This window comes from Sciurus vulgaris (assembly GCF_902686455.1).
Source record: "Sciurus vulgaris genome assembly, contig: HiC_scaffold_442_arrow_ctg1, whole genome shotgun sequence".
Lineage (NCBI taxonomy): Eukaryota > Metazoa > Chordata > Mammalia > Rodentia > Sciuridae > Sciurus > Sciurus vulgaris.
Genome location: NW_027632595.1, coordinates 2,537,612 through 2,557,821, shown reverse-complemented (window position 1 = coordinate 2,557,821; position 20,210 = coordinate 2,537,612). Strand labels below are relative to the sequence as shown.

Below are 20,210 nucleotides of genomic sequence, written 5' to 3'. Positions count from 1 at the left end.
CCATGTTCAGAAGTCGTCTGAGTCCAAACAGCTAGCCATGCAGCCCCTCCTCTGGCAACCGCCTGTAGCTCTGTTATAGCCACTCCGAATCCAAGCGGCCACGCTCCTCCTCCTCCTCAGGGCAGGCCCCGATGTTCTGAGTCCACACAGCTCCCCTCGCTGCTCCTCCCCTGGGCAGCCACCAGAGCCCCAGTGGTTGCGCCGAGTCCCAGCACTGTGCTGAGAGGCCTCCTCTATATCAAAATCAGATTTCTTGATATGGGTCAAAATGGCAATCATGCCAACCTGACTGGTAACCATAGACTGAAACAATAAGCAGAAGGAAAATTCTTGAATTCTCTTTTCAAATCCCTCTCTTCCACTCATTCCTCCTCTCTGCATCTATTATAGGTTACAAATGATCACACTCAGCATCTCCATCTTTTATTGAGAGAAATCCTTTAGGGTAAGGAAACTGCTACCATCAATTCAGAGAGCAATGATAGTTAAAATGAGGCTGCTAAGTCATGGTGACCTTTGGAGATCAAAGACTTACCTCTGATGGATCATGAACCCACTATCCAACTACAAAAAACTTGTATTGGTTCTCTCCCAGCAGGGAGATCCAAGATGGCAATAAAGTCATTATGGCTGTAGAAGAAAACAGAAGGTCAGTCAAGTTCCTTTAAGAAGACAGAATATAGAAAATCAAGTGGTAATTATAGTATTATTCCAATGACTTCCCATATCCCTAAGCCACTGTGTCCCTTGTGTAAAAAATATTGTATACATCCAATCTCTTTACCCATATAATCTTGGACATATGTTTCCAACCCTTCCAACAACTTTGTTTTTTAAACCAATGCCTAGAAAAAAATAGTCAATGATCTCTCAAAATGGTTCATCTTGATATAACTATTTTGCTCTCGCAGAACAGATCCCTCACAAGTATAAGCACCTTAACAGATTTGGGATATAGGAGTCCTTAAGGTACTTTCCATATTTTGTTAAGCCATTACTGGAAAATGACCTATCTGGTTATATGGGCCATTCTAATAATCAGTTAATTCATCATTGCTATACAAGTACTACATAACACTACCACCTCAAATTTTACAGTGCATTTTGCTTTAGTGCAGAAGTCACAGCAGCAGATTCTGTCAGTTACAGGCTTCCTCCAAGCATATAAAAGACCTGTGTAACACCATCCTAAAGAATACACCCACAAAGCTATAATAAATTCTCTTGAGGTCATGATATTATAAGTGGTAATGCATCTGACTCACAATGAGGCTAAAAAATAATTCCATAGATACTAAGTGGTCACAGAATACCACATATTCCAAAGAAAGCATCTAGAGGGTGGCGATGGAAAGTCTAGGCTGTTCACTTCTATTAGAAAGGATAACAGGTCAGGCTCCATTCCTGGACCCCTCAGCCTCAACCAAGACACTTATCTTCACCTCTTAATCAGTAAAATCTTGGTGCTCCAGTTAGTGAAAGACCAAGAAATGAAGACCTCCTTGCCTCCTTCAGACCAGTGGATAACAGTAGGCTGGTCCTGCTGGGTGGGCTTTAAGGAGTCATCCAAATCCTGCTGCCATGATACAAACTCTTTGTCCCCAGGGAGCTGTAAGAAAGAATAGGTTATCCATAGAATAAATTGTGACCCAAGAATTCTTAAAATGATCATTCTTCTTCTTAGAGTAGAGAGAGTTGCTAGGCTTAAGCTAAGGAAATAAGCCTTAAAATTAGAATAAATCAGATTTTTCGAAACCATAGAAAAAGAACTCATCTTGAACCAAAAATGGTCAAATAGCTTATGTTCAAGTGCTGCATAAATCATAGTCTAACTTTTGAATTTGCATATATTACTTTCCCTTCAGAGCCTCAAGATTGCCCTTAAAAAGAAAAAGAAAACCCTACTCCCTATTGCCAGTTCAATTCATAGGCAGGCAATTATAACACGCTTCTGAGTACCTCTTAAGAGAAAGAAAAAAATGAAGACAAAATATGGCTATATTTTTAAAAATTAAGGCAGGTATATATTTTCACAAGCAACTATAAACAGATCTCAATCATCAACTGTAAAGAAAGTCACAGATACCAAACTTTATAAAAAAAATTTTAAACTATTTTAGCCAATAAGTTACATAAAGAAGAAACATTAAAATTTTAATGTTAAAGGTCTGGGGAAGTAGCTCAGTGCCAGTGTACTTGCCTAGCCTATCCGAGGCCATGGGCTCAAACCCCAGAACCACAGATTAAACAGTTAATTAATTAAAATTAAAAAAAAAACACAATTGAGTCACACTGTTCCTGTGACGGGTGGCAGCCACCACTAATTTGGTCCACAGAGAGCCTCGCTAGAACTTTGTGCATCTACCCAGACATGAGCCCTCTTTCCTGAAGATTTATTCTTAAAACTCATCGACGAACGCCAGTGGAGCACCAGCTGCCTGCTGTTGCTTAGAAGATCTCTGTCACGGTACCTGCAGGTTTGATTACATGTGACTGCCGCCATTTTGAGAAAACAGCCAGGCCCCTTAGGACCCCTGGCCAGAATGACGAAGCCCTGTCTCCAGGATCCCTCAACCCAACCAATTACTCTTTGCCTCTGGGGCCCTCACATCAACTGACTGTTCTCTGCCACCAGGACCCCCAGACCAACTGACTGTGCCCTACCACCAGGACCCCAGACCGAATGATTGCAACCAGCCTCCAGGATCCCATAACCACACCAAACACACTGGACCTCTAGGACCCCTGCCCAACCAACCACTTCCCGCCTCCAGGACCTCCTGCTGACCATGTCCACACTCTGAGATGCAGCTCCCCATTTGCCAACACATTTCAAAGACAGAGTGGCCATCTTGGATAACCCTGGAAACTGTAGCTCTGATCTTTAGGTGGGGAAAATCACATCCCAAGACATCTACTGGAGGCTTGAAGTTCATTGTCAGGTACTTCTCATGCATCAGGATACTGAACTCTGGGATGTTTCGTTACTATATGACTGTTATACAGTAGATTTTCCTTTTTCTCCTTATTGAAAAAGTTTAAGTTTTTATTTCTTTACTTTTCTTGCTCTCTTTTCCTTTTGTTTACCTGTTCCCTCAGGCTTTTTCTCGTTTTTTTGCATGCTATCATCCAATTTCTTTTGATTATACTCTCACCCTTTCTATTATCTAGAACTTCTGTATATTATTTTCTTATCCCATTAACAGCCACATTCTACAACCCTCTGCATCCCCTTTGTCCTCCATTAGAAACTGCAGACCTTATTGCAAATCTGTTTTACTGAAGATAATATTTGAACTTGTTTTGTTTATTATGACAATTTTGTTATTGTCCTCATAGGGGCTATTTGGACTAGGGTTGCATAGTGTCTGAATTGGGCACTGCTAATATTGATCTCCCCTTAAAGAAAGGGTTTTGGAAACCTATAGGGCCACTATGAGCCTATAGGGAGAAATCTGCAATACCACAGATCTGCACTGCTAGAGGGGAAGATACACGAACAACATGAAAAAACAAGGGAAGAAAATGATCCAAACAAATCTAGATTCTATAGTAATAGAATCCAATGACAGTAAGTTACAAGAAATGTCAGAAAAGGACTTCAGATTATACATGATTAAGATGACTGGCAAAGCAAAGGATGAGATAAGAGAGCAAATGCAGGCAATGAATGATAATGCCAATAAGCTGACAGAGCAACTGCAGGAAGCAAAAGATCATTTCAACAAAGAGATAGGGATTCACAAAAAACACAAATGGAAATCCTTCAAATGAGGAAAACAATAAACCAAATAGAAAACTCAATGGAAAACATCACCAATAGACTAGACCACTTGGAAGACAGAACCTCAGACAATGAAGATAAAATATTTAATCTTGAATATAAAGTCGCCCAAACAGAGAGGATGGTAACAAATCATGAACAGAACCTTCAAGAACTATGGGACATCATGAAAAGACCAAATTTAAGAATTATTGGGATTGAGGAAGGCACAAAGATACAAACCAAAGGAATGAACAACCTATTCAATGAAATAATACCAGAAAATTTCCCAAACCTGAAGAATAAAATGGAAAATCAAATATAAGAGGCTTACAGAACACCAAATGCACAAAATCACAACAGATCCACACCAAGGCACATTATAATGAAAATGCCTAACATTCAAAATAAAGATAGAATTCTGAAGGCCTCGAGAGAAAAGATGTAGATTACTTATAGGGGGAGACCAATACGGATAGGAGCAGACTTCTCAACCCAGACTCTAAAAGCTAGAAGGGCCTGGAACAACATATTTCAAGCTCTGAAAGAACATGGTTGCCAACCAAGAATCCTACACCCAGTAAAACTAACCTTCAGATTTGAAGATAAGATAAAATCCTTCCATGATAAACAAAAGTTAAAAGAATTTACAAATAGAAAGCCTGCACTACAAAATGTTCTCAACAAAATATTCCATGAGGAGGAAATGAAAAACAACAATGGAGGTCAGCAAGGGGAGGAACTACCTTAAAGAAAAAACACTCAAAGGAGAAACCAAGCCAAATTAAAGACCAAAAATAAGCCAAATGCCTGGGAATACAAACCATATCTCAATAATAACCCTGAATGTTAATGACCTAAACTAATCAATCAAAAGACATATGGCAGAATGAATTAAAAAGAAAGAACCAACAATATGGTGCCTGCAAGAGACCCAACTCATGGAAAAAGACTGCCACAGACTAAATGTGAAAAGATGGGAAAAAACCTCCCATGCATATGGACTCAGTAAAAAAGTGAGAGTTTCCATCATTATATCAGATAAAGTGAACTTCAAGCTAAAGTTAGTCAGAAGGGATAAAGAAGGACATTTCCTACTGCTTTAGGGAACCATAAATCATGAATATATAATGATAGTAAACATTTATGCCACAAATAATGGTGCATCCCTGTACATCAAACAAATCCTTCTCAATTTCAGGAATCACATGGAACACAGCACAATAATTCTGGGCGACTTTAACGCACTGTTGTCAACACTAGATAGATCTTCCAAACAATAACCAACCAAAGAAACAATAGAAATCAAAAACACAATCAATAACCTAGACGTAATAGACATATATAGAATATTCCATCCATCAACAAGTGAATTCACTTTCTTCTCAGCAGCACATGGAATCTTCTGGAAAATAGACCATATGTTATGCCACAAAGCAGCCCTTAGGAAATGCAAAAAATAGAGATACTGACTTGTGTTCTATCAGATCATAATGGACTGAGAGTAGAAATCAATGACACAATAAAAAAACAAAAATTACTCCAATACTTGGATACTAAATACTATGCTACTGAATAAAACAAGGATAACAGAAAATATCAGTGAGAAGTTAAAAAAATTCTTAGAGATCAATGAGAATGATGATACAACATATCAAAATCTCTGAGACACTATGAAAGATGTACTAAGAGGAAAATTCATTGCATGGAGCATATTCCAGAAAAGAATGAAAAGTCAACAACAAATAACCTAACAGCTCAAAGCCCTAGAAAAAGAATAACAGAATAACAGAAAAAGTAGTAGAAGACAGGAAATAATTAAAATCAGAGCTGAAATCAATGAAATTGAAACAGAAGAAACAATTCAAAAAATTGACAAAACAAAAAGTTGGTTCTTTGAAAAACTAAACAAAATAGACAAATCCTTAGCCACACTAACAAAGAGAAGGAGAGAGAAAACTCACATTAATAAAACTCATGATGCAAAAGGAAATATCATGACACCACTAAGGTACATAACATAATGAGAAGCTACTTTGAAAATCTGTATTTCAACAAAATAGAATCTACCAAAGACAATAACAAATTTCTAGAGACAATAACAAATTTCTAGAGACATATGCTCCCCCCAAACTGAACCAGGAGGACACACAAAATTTAAACAGATCAATATCAAGCAATGAAATAGAAGAAGCCATTAAAAACCTATCATCCAAGAAAAGTTAAGGACCAGATGGATTCTCAGCCAAGTTCTACAAGATCTTCAAAGAGATCTGATTCCAATACTTCTCAAAGTATTCAAGTAAATAGAAATGAAGGGTACCCTACCAAATTCATTCTATGAAGCTAATATCACTCTAATACTGAAACAGGCAAAGACACATCAAGGAGAGAAAATTTTAGACCAATATTCTTGATAAATATGGATGCAAATATCCTTAACAAAATATTGGCAAATCGCATCCAAAAACATATTAAGAAAATCATGCACCACGATCAAGTGGAATACAAGGATGGTTCAACATGTGTAAATCAATAAACATAATCCATCATTTCAATAGACTTAAAGATAAGAATCATATGGTTATTTCCATTGACACAGAAAAAGTATTTGACAAAATACAACACCCCTTCATGCTCAAATCATTAAAGAAAAAATAGGGATATTAGGAACATACCTGAACATGGTAAAGGCTATTTATGCTAAGCCCATGGCCAACATCATTCTTAATGGAGAAAAACAGACACCAATCCCTTTAAAAATGGGAACAAACTGGGATGTCCTCTTTCATCACTTCTATTCGACATTGTTCGCGAAACTGTAGCCAGAGCAATTAGGCAGACTAAAGAAATTAAAGGGATATGAATAGGAAAATAGGAACATAAGCTGTCACTATTTGTTGATGACATGATTCTGTATTTTGAGGATCCAAAAAACTCCTCCAGAAAACTTCTAGACCTCATCAATGAATTCAGCAAAATAGCAGGCTATAAAATCAACACACATAAATCTAAAGCATTTTTATATGCAAGCGATGAAACATCTGAAAGGGAAATGAGGAAAACAACTCCATATGCAATAGCCTTAAAAAATAAAATAATTGGGCATCCATCTAACCAAAGAGGTAAAAGATCACTACAATGAAAACTACAAAACATTGAAGAAAGAAATTGAGGAAGACCTTAGAAGATGGAAAGATCTCCCATGTTCTTGGATAGGAAAAATTAATATTGTCAAAATGGCCATACTACCTAAAGTGCTATACAGATTCAATGCAATTCCACTTAAAATCCCAATGATGTACCTTAAAGAAATAGAGCAAATAATCATGAAATTCATCTGGAAGAATAAGAAACCCAGAATAGCTAAAGCACTCCTTAGCAGGAAGAGTGAAGCAGGGGGTATTGCAATACTGGAACTTCAACTATACTACAAAGCAATAGTAACAAATATGGCATGGTATTGGCACCAAAATAGAAAGGTAGATCAATGGTACAGAATACAGGACACGGACACAAACCCAAATAAATACAATTTTCTCATACTAGACAAAAGGGCCAAAAATATGCAATGGAGAAAAGATAGCCTCTTCAACAAATGATGCTGGGAAAACTGGAAAACCATATGCAAGAGAATGAAACTAAACCCCTATCTCTCACCCGGCTCAAAAATCAACTAAAAATTGATCAAGAGCCTTGGTTTCAGACCAGAGACCCTGCATCTTATAGAAGATAATATAGGTCCAAATCTTCAACTTGTTGGTTTAGCATCAGACTTCCTTAACAGGACTCCCATAGCACAAGAAATAAAAGCAAGAATCAACAACTGGGATAGATTCAAACTAAATAGCTTCTCTCAGCAAAGGAAACTCTCAGCAATGTGAAGAGAGAGCCTACAGAGTGAGAGAATATCTTTGCCACTCATACTTCAGAGCCCTAATTTCCAGAATATATAAAGAACTCAAAAAACTCTACATGAAGAATACAAATAACCCAATCAACAAATGGGCTAAGTATATGAACAGATGCTTCGCAGAAGATCTACAAGCAATCAACAAACATGAAAAAATGTTCACCATCTTTAGTAATAAGTGAAATGCAAGTCATAACTACCCTAAGATTCCATCTCACTCCAATTAGAATGACGATTATCAAGAACACAAGCAACAATAGGTGTTGGTGAGGATGTGGGGAAAAAGATACACTCATACATTGCTGGTGGGGTTGCAAATTATTGCAGTCACTCTGGAAAGCAATGTGGAGATTCCTTAGAAAACTTGGAATGGAACCACCATTTGACCCAGCTATCCCACTCCTTGGCCTATACTCAAAGGACTTAAAATCAGCATACTACAGAGATACAGCCACTACAGAGATACAGCCACATCAATGTTCATAGCTGCTCAATTCACAATAGCCGAACTGTGGAACCAACCTAGATGTCCTTCACCTGATCTATGGATAAAGAAACTGTGATATATATATACACACATACAAACAATGGAGTATTACTCAGCTATATAGAATAATAAAATTATGTCATTTGCAGGCCAATGGATGAAATTGGAGAATATCCTGCTAAGTGAGGTAAGCCAATCTCAAAAATCCAAAGGGCAAATGATCTCACTGATAAGCAGATGATTACACATAATGGGGGTGGAGGGGGCAAGAATGGAGGAAGGAGGGATTGTATAGAGGGAAAAGGGGGGGTGGGGAGGAAGGGAATAATAACAATGAATCAAACATCATTACTCTATGTAGATGTATGATTACACAAATGGTATGCTGTTACATCATGTACAAACAGAAACAACTCGTATCCTTTTTGTTTACAATAAAAATTAATTTAAAAAAAAGACCATTGATTTTATAAAATGGAGAAACAGTGGTTGGTAATGTAGCTTAGGGTAGAGGAGTTGGCCTAGCTAGTGAGAGACAGTACTACAACCAAAATGTGGTTTTGAAATCATACTTGCTCACCTATGACATGTTTATTCTATTTGAGTTATAGAAATGCAAATTTTGGCACCTCAAACAGTGAAAGACAATAAAAACATTTTCCTTTAACAAAAACAATTATATAATCAAAATACATTATCAAATTAATTTGCAGGATTCTTAAAAATACTAACTCCTTAGGTTTTTTTTTTTTTTTAATTACCATCCCTTTAGACCAGTAGTTGGCAAACTGCAGCCAGTGCTTTTTATAAAGATTTTACTGAAAAATAGCTACACTCATTTGTATGCCTATTATCTACTGCTGTTTTCATGCCACCGTGGAAGCAGTTGTGAAAGACTGTATTATCTACATAGTCTAAAATATTTACCATGTGGTCCTTTACAGAAAATATTTGCTAACCCTGCCTTAAACTGGCAACAGGTAAAAAGTACTTTACACTGTTAAGTAAAGATATTACCAAACAAAATAAAGTGCATTAAAAAATAACAGCGAGTTTACTCAGGATTTTTTTTGTGTGTGATGGTGGTGGGGAATGTAAAAGTCTACTTTCCATACTGTCTCTCTCTATTTCTCAAAACTACAGTCTGAAAAACCAGGCACATGATCTAAAATAAAATTCAAGGTCTGGGGATGTAGCTTGGTGATAGAGCACTTGCCTAGAATGCATGCGGCCTTTGGTTCCAGCCCCTGAAGCACAGAATAATTACTTAATTAATTAAAAGAAAGAAAAAAATCTGAAAAAAACTGAAGAGGCTTTTACAATATTACATGGAATTAGCATAAGAGAAAACCTAGTATCTATATTCTAAAAGCAATGCATTCTGTCTGACAGGCTGCATTAGACAGGAATTTTTGCAAATGCCTAAGAATAACCTAAGATTCTGATTCAGACATAGGATCTGGGAATCTAGTTTTAAAATCATCCCAGATAAAACTGTGATTATGTTAAAATAGAGAAAACCCTCATCTTTTGAGGTACGTAATAATTTGTTATGACATCTGGAATTTGCTTCAAAAAATTGGTGGAGGAATAGTAGATTAGGGTATGGATGATACACATTCATTCATGCTTTGATCTATCTCTAAACTTTGTAAGAGGTACACAGGGTTCTTTATACTGTTCTCCCTACTTTGTGAATGATTCAAATATTCCATAAAGTATTTAAACAAATCTCAGGTGATTACAATACATAAATAAGATTGAGAACCATTGAATTAGTCTGCTGAAAAAGGCTAGCATCCAATGAAGGCCCCACTGCCACTGTTTCTATCAATTATTTTACAACTTAGGATTTTTCATTTAGAATCTGAAAGCCACAAACTACTAATGCTCCAACATTTGGAGCAAAGACCTTCCACTTATGACATGACACTTCTGTGATAGGAATGAATGCAGCTGACTAGAAAAAAGGTTGATTACTTTAAGTAAAACAGCAGAACCACTGATAAAAGAAGAAAAACAACAATTAACATTATAGTTTGAAGAGGCTTTAGTAAAATATGGAGGAAAGAAAAGGGTTGGTCAAAAACCCTTAGATTTGGGTGCAACCATAAAAATTATATGAACCATTTTCTTGTTTTCCAAATTGCAAAAATGGAGTGAGGAAAAGAATGATTTAGAATAGGCCCCAATTCACACAGAACAATTTGGCTTTAATTCAGGACACCAACGACTTCAGTCATGGTTTGACAAATACAATGTACTTAAATTCTGAGTCATTGATGTAGGAAAGGGGGTAAAAATACAATGAGGTTGATCACCTTGGGAAAGTTTTAAAGAAGTAAATACAGATAGCTGGGGAGACAGACCACATGATGAGGAAGAAATTCTGAAGTGGGAGAGGAAAGAAAGGAACGGAGAAAAAGTCCCATGGAATGCCCTTTCAACCACTCTTATTTCTCCCTCTATGATGATGTGCTCAATTGGGATCCAAAAAAATAAACCATAGCATCCAAATTCCATGTACTACTGCTGTGGCAAATAAAACTGATTTCCCTATAAAGCCTCAAATATATCCCCCAATTGCCTCAATTCCTCCATTTTTCTATTTCACCCCTGAACAGCCTACCAGAAAGAATTAAATGTATTTATGCTGACACTTCTAAGTTATTAGAAACATTAGAATGATAATTATGTTGCTGTCAGTTCCATCTGCCTTTTCTGTTAGGGGGGAACACAATTGACCTCTTCCTGTAACTCCTTCAATTGAAAGCAAGATTTTCAGGGAAGCAATGAGTTGTTGCTTGTAGGCTAAGGAAATTTTTTTTTATTGTAAACAAATGGGATACATGTTGTTTCTCTGTTTGTACATGGCGTAAAGGCATACCTTTTGTGTAATCACAAATTTACATAGGGTATTGTTGTTTGATTCATTCTGTTATTTTTTCCCTTCCCCCCACCCCACCAACCCCTCATTTCCCTCTATACATTCCTTCCTTCCTCCATTCTTGCCCCCCTCCCTAACCCTAACTCTAACCCTAACACTAACCCATCCTGGCCCCATTAAATATATTGTCTTCATTGTCTGAGGTTCTGTCTTCCAAATGGTCTAGTCTGTTGGTGATGCTTTCCATTGAGTTTTTTATTTGGTTTATTGTCTCCTTCATTCCAAGGATTTCTGTTTGTTTTTTCTTGAGAATCTCTATCTCTTTGTTGAAATGATCTTTTGCTTCCTGCAGGTGCTCTTTCAGCTTATTGGCATTATCATTCATTGCTTGCATTTGCTCTCTTATCTCATCCTTTGCTTCCCAAATCATCTTAATCATGTATAATCTGAAGTCCTTTTCTGATATTTCTTCTAACATACTGTCATTGGATTCTATTACTATAGAATCTAGATTTGTTTGGATCATTTTCTTCCCTTGTTTTTTCATGTTGTTCATGTATCTTCCCCTCTAGTGCTGCAGATCTGGGGTATTGCAGATTTCCCCCCATAGGCTTATAGTGGCCGTATAGGTTTCCAAAACCCTTTCTTTAAGGGGAGACTAATAATAGCAGTGCCCAAGTCAGACACTATGCAATCCTAGACCAAATAACCCCTATGAGGACAATAACATCATGTAAATAAGGGAGAAATTGACTCTGAGGGAACAGGTAACAGAAGGAAAAGAAAGCAAGAAATGTAAAGAAATAAAAACTTAAATATTATTTTTCAAAAGGAGAAAAAAGAAAATCTACTGTATAATAGTCATATACTAATGAAACCTCCCAGTGTTCAGTAGCCTGATGTATGAGAGGTACCTGACATTGAGCTTTAAGCCTCCAGCAGGCATCTCAGGTTGGGATTTGCCCCACCCGAAGATCAGAGCTACAGCTTCCTGGATTATTCAAGATGGCTGCTCTGGCTTCCAAATGTGTTGGCAAATGGGGAGCTGCAGCTCAGGGGTGGACATGGTCAGCTGGAGGTCCTGGAGATAGGATGCAGTTGGTCCAGCAGTGGTCCTGGAGTTTGGGTGTGTTTGGTGTGGTTGTGAGACCAAGGAGGCCGGGTGCAATCAGTTGGTCTTGGTTCCTGGTGATAGGGCACAGTCAGTTGGTCTGGGGGTCCTGGTGGCAGGGAGCAGTCAGTCGATGTGAGGACGCATAGGGAGGGAGTGATCGGTTGGGCTGAGGGATCCTGGAGACATGGCTCAGTCAGTGAGGCCAGGGGTCCTACAGGGCCTGGCTGTTGTGTCAAATGGCAGCAGCCACGTGAAATCAAACCTGCAGGTACTGTAACAGTGAATTTCCAGGCAGCAACAGGCAGATGGTGCTCCACTGGTGGTGTGCGGTCAATCTGCTGGCAGCTGTCGGATGATCGGGAGGTGAACCTGGAGCATTGGGTGATAGATTTCAATGATTTCTGTTTGTTTGTTTTTTTTTCAATATCTCTAACTGTTTCTTGAAATGATCTTTTGCTTCCTGTATTTGCTCTTTTAACAGTCGATTGGTGCGATCATTCAATGCCTGCATTTGGTCTTTCATCTCATCATTTGCTTCCCTGATCATTTTAATTATGTACATTCTGAACTCCTTTTCTGTCATTTCTTCTGCCATGCTGTCATTGGGTTTTATTGATGTAACATCTAGATTTGTTTGGGGCATTTTTTTCCCTTGTTTTCTCATATTGTTCAGGTATCAGTGGACCGCTGAGATATTGCAGATTTCCTCTATTGACTTATAATGTCCCTGAAGATTTCTAGTATATCCCCTCTTAGCCTTCAGTAGGCTGAAGTCTTGGAGGAAGTTGATAGCACAGTGCTCCACAAGTAAGCTGTCTCTCTAGGGGTGGTAGCCTTCAGGTGGGGTATGTTCCCTGCTAGTGGGCAGAGGTGCCTCCACTTGTTGACCAATGGTCATCCAAAGCGGAAGTAGCCTGCGGGCTGAGGAAAGGCCTGTTTGGGTCTGTGTCTCTGCTTTTACCATCCTTGTGGGAAAACCTCACCCAGCAGGGAAGACTCACCTGGTGGGGAGGTCTCGTTGGTCAGTTCCCCTCCTAGAGGTTCCCCTCAATCTATAGCTACCACCTGGGCTGGGCAGCCTTCCTCTGCAAAGTTCTCAGGGGCCCAGTCCTACGTCCTGGGCCTGGGAGCCTCACCCTTCGCAGATGAGTCTCCTTAGGCTGCCACTCCTCAGAGAATCTGCCTGCAGTCCTGGAACCTTCGCTCCACCCCTAAGAATGTCTCTGTGGGGCTCTTTCACCAAGAAGCCTCCTAGATCCTTGGACCCTGCTCTGCACCTAATCGCCTGGCTATGTGGCCCCTCCTCTGAGCAGCCACCTGGAGCCCTGTATAATCACTCCGAGTCCCAGTGATCCGCTGCATGCCTCTTCCTCCAGGCAGCCGTCCGGTGTTCCGGTGCGGTCGCTAGGAGTCCAAGCAACTCACTGCATGCCTCCTCCTCCTGCCAACCACCCGTGGCCCTGGGCAGTCACTGCCAGTCCAAGTGACCCACCCCATTCCTCCTCCTACTCCAGGTAGCCCCCCGGGTGTTCAGGAGCAGTCACTCTGAGTCACTCTGAGTCGCTCTGAGTCCATGTGACCGGCTGCACGCCTCCTCCAGGAAGCCGCCCGGAGCTCTGGTGCAGCCACTCGAGACCAAGCAACCCACTGCGCTCCTCCTCCAGGCAGCCCCCTGGTGTTCAGGAGCGGTCACTTTGAGTCCAAACAACTCACCACTCGCCTCCTCCTCTGAGCAGCTGCCTGGAGCTCCAATGCAGTCACTGCAAGTCCAAGTGACCCGCCTCGCTCCTCCTCCTCCTCCTCCTCCTCCTCCTCCTCCTTCTCCTCTGGGCAGGTCCCACTGCTCAGGAACTGTCACTTTGAGTCCAGACAGCTCGCCATGCAGCTCCTACTCTGGCAATTGCCAGTAGCTCTGGTATAGTCACTCCAAATCCAAGCGGCCATGCTCCTCCTCCTCCTCCTCCTCCGGGCAGGCCCTGGCATTCAGGAGTGGTTGCTCTGAGTCCAAATAGCTCACAGAGCAGCTCCTCCTCTGGCAACCACCTGTAGCTCTGGTGCAGTTGCTCCCAGTCCAAGCGCCTCGCCGCACTGTTCCTTCTCCTCCTCCTCCGGGCAGGCTCCAGTGTTCAGAGGTGGTCACTCTGAGTCCAAACAGCTCTCCTCACAGCCCTTCCTCTGGGCTGCCACCCGGAGCCCCAATGGTTGCTCCGAGTCCAAGCACTGTGCTGAGAGGTCTCCTCTATGATGCTCCCAGTTGTTCGAGTTCACTGCTCCAGCGGGGGGAGGGGTTTCTCCTGGGCAGCTCTACTTCACAAAGTTCCCTGTATTTCGGGACTACCACCCCATCCGGGATGCCTCCCCAACGGGAGAGACTCACCCGGCTGCTTTGAGTTGGTCCCAAGTCTCTATCTCCTCTTTTGAATCCTGAGTCCTGGAGCAACATGAAATGCAGCCACCCTCTAGTCCGCCATCTTGAAAACCAACCAAAAAATTTTGAAGGATTGCTGTGGAGTGGAACTATCTGGGAATCACTGGCTCTCCCTCTTGAGAAGTTGGCCTGAAAGCACAGCTGGCCTGAAAGCACAGACACCTCAACTACAAATATAGGACAAAAACTGAACAGTCAACTAAATGATGCCCTTTATTAATCTCCAAGTCTAGGCACACGTATTCTAGTTAACAAGTGGTGGGTGCCCACAGCCATGCCAAAGAGGAAAAGAACCTAAAGTGCAGAGTTCCTAAAAGAGCAAAAATGATCCAAACAAACAAAAAATTTCAGGGCAAAAAATCACTTAGCCATTTCAAGGAAAATGTAAGCAACTGAGCTAGGGCCAGCGTCTCAATCTACCCCCTCTAGTTTTCCACCAAAGTTTACAACTTATAAATTGTTAGAAGATCCAAGGATGGTGTGGGCGGGGGAGAAGTCTATGGTTCCTGCCATAAATATGTGGCTCAAGGCTTGGTCAAACCACCAAGAAAACAAGAATTCCACGTGTGCCTTATATTGAGGCGGCACCACAAGAAGAATTCATGATCCAACGCTTCCCTCCCCGAAACATCTCTTTAATTAAAAAAAAAAATCCTGTTACCCAGTTTAGTGAGATGTAAAGGAGCCAAGGAAAGGAGGAGCAGTCCAGAAGCCAAGCAGCAGCTGCACGACCACGGTAGGGGGCATGGAGATGAGTACCTCACAGTCCAGCAGGCTGAAGACGTCTGGGTCGCTGATGCTCCCCACCATGATCTTGTGCTCCTTGCCCAGGGCATGGCCGTATCACCCTCCACGCATGCAGCCTTGGTGTGGTGATGCTCCCCAGACACCCGGTCGCTGGTGGTGTTTTCCATGGCTGCAGATCGATTTGGGGGCCACTTGGTGCAGAGAGCTACACCCGGCAGGAAACAAACACGCCAGTGGCTGCGTGAGGGGCACCCCGGCCCAGCCTCTGCACCTGGGGACCCGGGAAGGGAATCCCCACCGCAGGAAACCATGCCCTGTGATCCTCAACTTCCCGGCCTACAGGAACTCCCGCAAGCCCCCCGGGTCTCCCGCCGCCTCCACTCTGGAAACCCGCCCATGGGACTCCCCCGCAGTACCGCGAACACTCCCCGCACCCCGATCACCTCCAGCGATGCGCTCCCTCTTCCCAGGAACATGGGTGGTTTGGCCATCAGGGAGGCAAGGCCACCAATAAAGTTATTGAAATTGAAGCCACACCCCTGGCCAGGGATCTGGGTTTCCTCCTAAAATGGCTACAAGGCCCTTGGCGCGAGGCCACTCCTGCGGGCTCTTGCCCCGCGCTACCCCAGCTCCCCAGCCTGCCCGCCTCTCTAGCTGCTGCCATCTCCATGGTGGGCGTGCACAACCTCCAACGCCCACTCAGGGGCGCTGGACAAAGACCGCCCAGTGGGGCTGCCACACTTGAAGCACAAGAGTTCTGGGCCCTGCGATGCCTGGCGAGTGGACAGCTAAGAGAATGCCAGGGGCTGAGTGCCACAGGACCAGTGCAGCTTTCTCTATGGCTGCCTCACGTGGCCTCAGGTGTGCTGAAACATTTTATGAGCTGCATCTCTCTGAGCCGTGACCAGGAGAGGAATAATACCATGGACTTCATCTCCAGACAGAGGGAATTAGAGGTCAAGATTCGAGGCTGATGCTGTGCAGAGCCACAGGAAGGACTAGTCAGCCCGAATTGGGGTCCTGGGGAATAATTTGAGAGGGAGTGTCTAATAGTAGATAGACCCTGACAAATTAGTGAATTGTTAGAAAAAGGAGAATGCTCTTATAAGCTAAGAAATAGCATTTTTGCAATGATGAACTCCAGAAAAAATAAACTCAGAGAGAAAGAGCAATAAAAAAAAATAATATTAGAAGGCACACAAAATGTATAAAAATGTCACAGACAATTCTAGGGTTGGGAGGAGTCCAAGATTTTATGATAATGGGACTTATCATTCCCTATGAGAAACCTTTATTACTCAATATGTGTTATATATACAGACCAGCAGCATTCATGTATCACCTGGGAGTTTGTTACAATATAAGCAGGATCAGAGGTCCCATCTGCAGAATCTGCTTTTTTATTTTTTATTGTAAACAAATGGGATACATCTTGTTTCTCTGTACATGAAGTAGAGGCATACCATTTGTGTAATCATTCATTTACATAGGGTAATAGTTTTTGACTCATTTTCCTTCCCCCCACCCCTCCCACCCCTCTTTTTCCTCTATACAGTCCCTCCTTCCTCCATTCTTGCCCCCTTCCCACCCCCCATTATGTATCATCATCCGCTTATTAGTGAGATCATTCGTCCTTTGGTTTTTTGAGATTGGCTCATCTCACGTAGCGTAATATTCTCCAACTTCATCCATTTGCCTACAAATGCCATAATTTTATTATACTTTATTGCTGCAAAATATTCCATTGTGTGTGTGTGTATATATATATACACACATATATACATACACACACATATATATATATTCCAGTGTGTGTGTGTGTGTGTGTGTGTATATATATATGTGTGTATATATATATCACAGTTTCTTTATTGATTCATCAGTTGAGGGGCATCTAGGTTTGTTCCACAATCTGGCCATTGTGAATTGAGCAGGTATGAACATTGATGTGGCTGTGTCTCTGTAGTATGCTGATTTTAAGTCCTTTTGGTATAGGCCAAGGAGTCAGATAGCTGGGTCAAATGATGGTTCCATTCCAAGTTTTCTAAGGAGTCTCCACACTGCTTTCCAGAGTGACTGCACTAATTTGCAGCCCCACCAGCAATGTATAAGTATACCTTCTTCCCCACATTCTCGCCAACATCTATTGTTGCTTGTTATCTTGATAATCACCATTCTAATTGGGGTGAGATGGAATCTTAGGGTAGTTTTGATTTGCATTTCTTTTATTACTAGAGATGTTGAACATTTTTTTATATATCTATTGATTGCCAGTAGATCTTCTGCAAAGTGTCTGTTCATTTCTTTGCCCATTTGTTGGTTGGATTATTTGTATTCTTGGTGTAGAGATTTTTGTAGAATCTCCATTTTAACAAGTGTATTTTAAAGTGTGAGAATCACTGCTTTGACAGCCGATAACAGCATAGATCCAGATTTGATCCCTTTTCATATTCTGCACACATTGTGTAGAAAGCAAGATTTCAGTAAACATTTGCTGAGTGAAGAGTACAGGAATACTGCTCACTACATTTCTAACAAGATATGCTTCTTAGGCATAGTGATGGGGAAGGCAGCCAAAGCTGGGGAACTCCAAGTCACACAGGCCATGGTTTCTGAGTGAGCGGCACTGTTGTAAAGTCCGTTCTTATATTATGAAGTTGAAGTTGAAAAATCTACTTAATATACATTGCACCCCCCATTCTTTGCTCTGTTTCTTTATGAGCTCATCTTCTTGCTGTTGATCAAAAACAGTTTAAGGGAAGAGGTGCAATTTTACCACAACAGCTTGCTCACCCTTCCAAATTCTTGACTGCCTGAGTACCTACTTTTAGTTATCCTTACTTTTCTCCCTCTCGCCTCCAATTCCTTTGTCTTTCCCTGGGGACTGACTGGGGATTGAACCCAGGGCTTATGTGCATGTGAGGCAAGCACTCTACCAACTTAGCTATATCCTGAGCTTTGTTTCTGATCTCTTAGAGGAAGAAAAGCGGCAGCAAGGTGATTAGTTGACTGAGGAGAGGAGACAATTATTTGACGTTTGAACAGGTAGGAGGTGTGAAATAATCAACTAGAATAGTAGGATAGAGAATTGACTAGAAAACCTAAGTGTTAATGGCTGATTGTACTGAAGGTCTAAGTATGTTTGGTGGTTATGAATTTAAGACAAGTCAATTCACCATAGTGGTATTTTGCCTTACCATATTTAGTTTTTTGGGTGCAGGCATATACCAAGGTAAAGGTTATCCAAGCAGGTATGGAGAAGGGACACAAAGGAGTTGAGAGTGCATAGCAGGGCGGGATTATAATGCTGGGTGGTGGATTTTAAACCTGCTGGTCAGGGAAATGAAGAGCAGATTGATGGAGGACCCAGTGGAGTCAAAGAACTGGCTGATGGCAGTAAGTACCAGAGGGGATGAGCTTAGTAGGTAAGAGATGGTTGGGAGAATAGGATGTTTGACATTGAGATTTCAGTGATTTGCATTTATTAGCATGGTCTTAGATGTGAACATAGGTGTAGGTTCGTGAGATGATCATAAAATCCTTGGAATAAGGTTACAGAACTGAAAAATGAGATGACAGAGAGCAGTAAAGACCCACTTTAATATTCATTCCCTCTTCCTTTTCAATAACCTTGGTATGTTGTCTTTCTGTATACAGACACATGTCTTAGCTTCCCTGGTAGCTAGATATGTGATTACAATCTTCCAGTGAGATCTAAGTGGAAATTCTATATGGAACTTCTGTTAAATCTCCTTAAAAGAAAGGGTATGTCCTTACATTTCTCCTCCCTTCTGTGTGACTGTTCATTGAATGACTGAAATCCAGCAGTCACCTTGGACCGTGAGGTAGCTGAGAATAGTACAGCAGAAAAAAAGAACTATGGAGATGTTATATATCAGGCCAGTCTACCTCTGGACTTTTTTATATGAGAGGAAAATAAGCTTCAGTCTTGTATACATCATTTTATGGGTCTTTTCTATTATATATAGCCAAAACTAATCCTAACTAATATATTGGATGGATGAAAGTTATAACCTAGATACTAAAGTCAACTGCAGGAGTAGTTATGTTTACAGAGAAAGGCACAAAGCTTGATACTAAAATATTTACAGAATGAAGGGGAGTAAATGGGTCTGAAAATAAATACAATGAGGAGAGGTGGTGGCCAGTACTTCAAAGGAGCAGGATCAACATAAAAAGCAAAGTGGGTTATATGTCTTCTTCATTCCTCATGCTGCCTAGAGTTCCTCATTGTTGTTTCTCTTTACTTTATCAAATCCTCCTGCTCAGTTAGATTATGTTTTATTAGATCAGCTTAATTTGAGAGTAATCAGGTAAACACATAGTAATAGAAATGAATGGTATAGTTAATGTTCTTCCTCTAAGAAAATTTTACTAGACTGTAGCTCTGGGTCAAATCCTGAATCAAATAAATACATTTCTTTTTTTAAAGTAATTTTTAATTTTGAAATAGTTTTTGAGTTAAGAAATAATGCAAAAATATTTCAAGGTTCTTGGATATACCACGCCTAGTTTTCCTTATTGTTTACACATTATTATGGTACATTTGTCACAACTCATAAACTGACATTGACACATTATTATTAATCAAAATGCCCACTTTATTTATATTCATGTGTTTTAAAAATTGATCCTCTCTTTATTCCAGAATATCCATTACATTTTTATGACAGATCTCCTTAGGCTGCTCTATAGTGTGACAGTTGTTGAAAATTTCCTTGTTTTTGATGACCTTGAAAGTTTTGAGGTGGTCAGGTATTTTGTAGAATATTCATCAACTTGAGATTATTGATACTTTTATTATGGTTAAACTGGGTTATGGTTTAGGGGAGGAATACCACAGAAGTAAG

General features: G+C 40.7%; 1 pseudogene across 1 annotated transcript; it reads right to left on the bottom strand.

Moving 5' to 3' along the window:
* Positions 1-423: 423 nt before the first annotated feature.
* Positions 424-15,627, bottom strand: LOC306652678 (5'-AMP-activated protein kinase subunit beta-2-like; annotated as a pseudogene). Its single transcript, XR_013766743.1, has 4 exons — positions 15,352-15,627; positions 1,443-1,609; positions 536-630; positions 424-438 (listed from the first exon to the last, which is right to left on the bottom strand). The product of XR_013766743.1 is annotated as a 5'-AMP-activated protein kinase subunit beta-2-like (transcript).
* Positions 15,628-20,210: the final 4,583 nt, after the last annotated feature.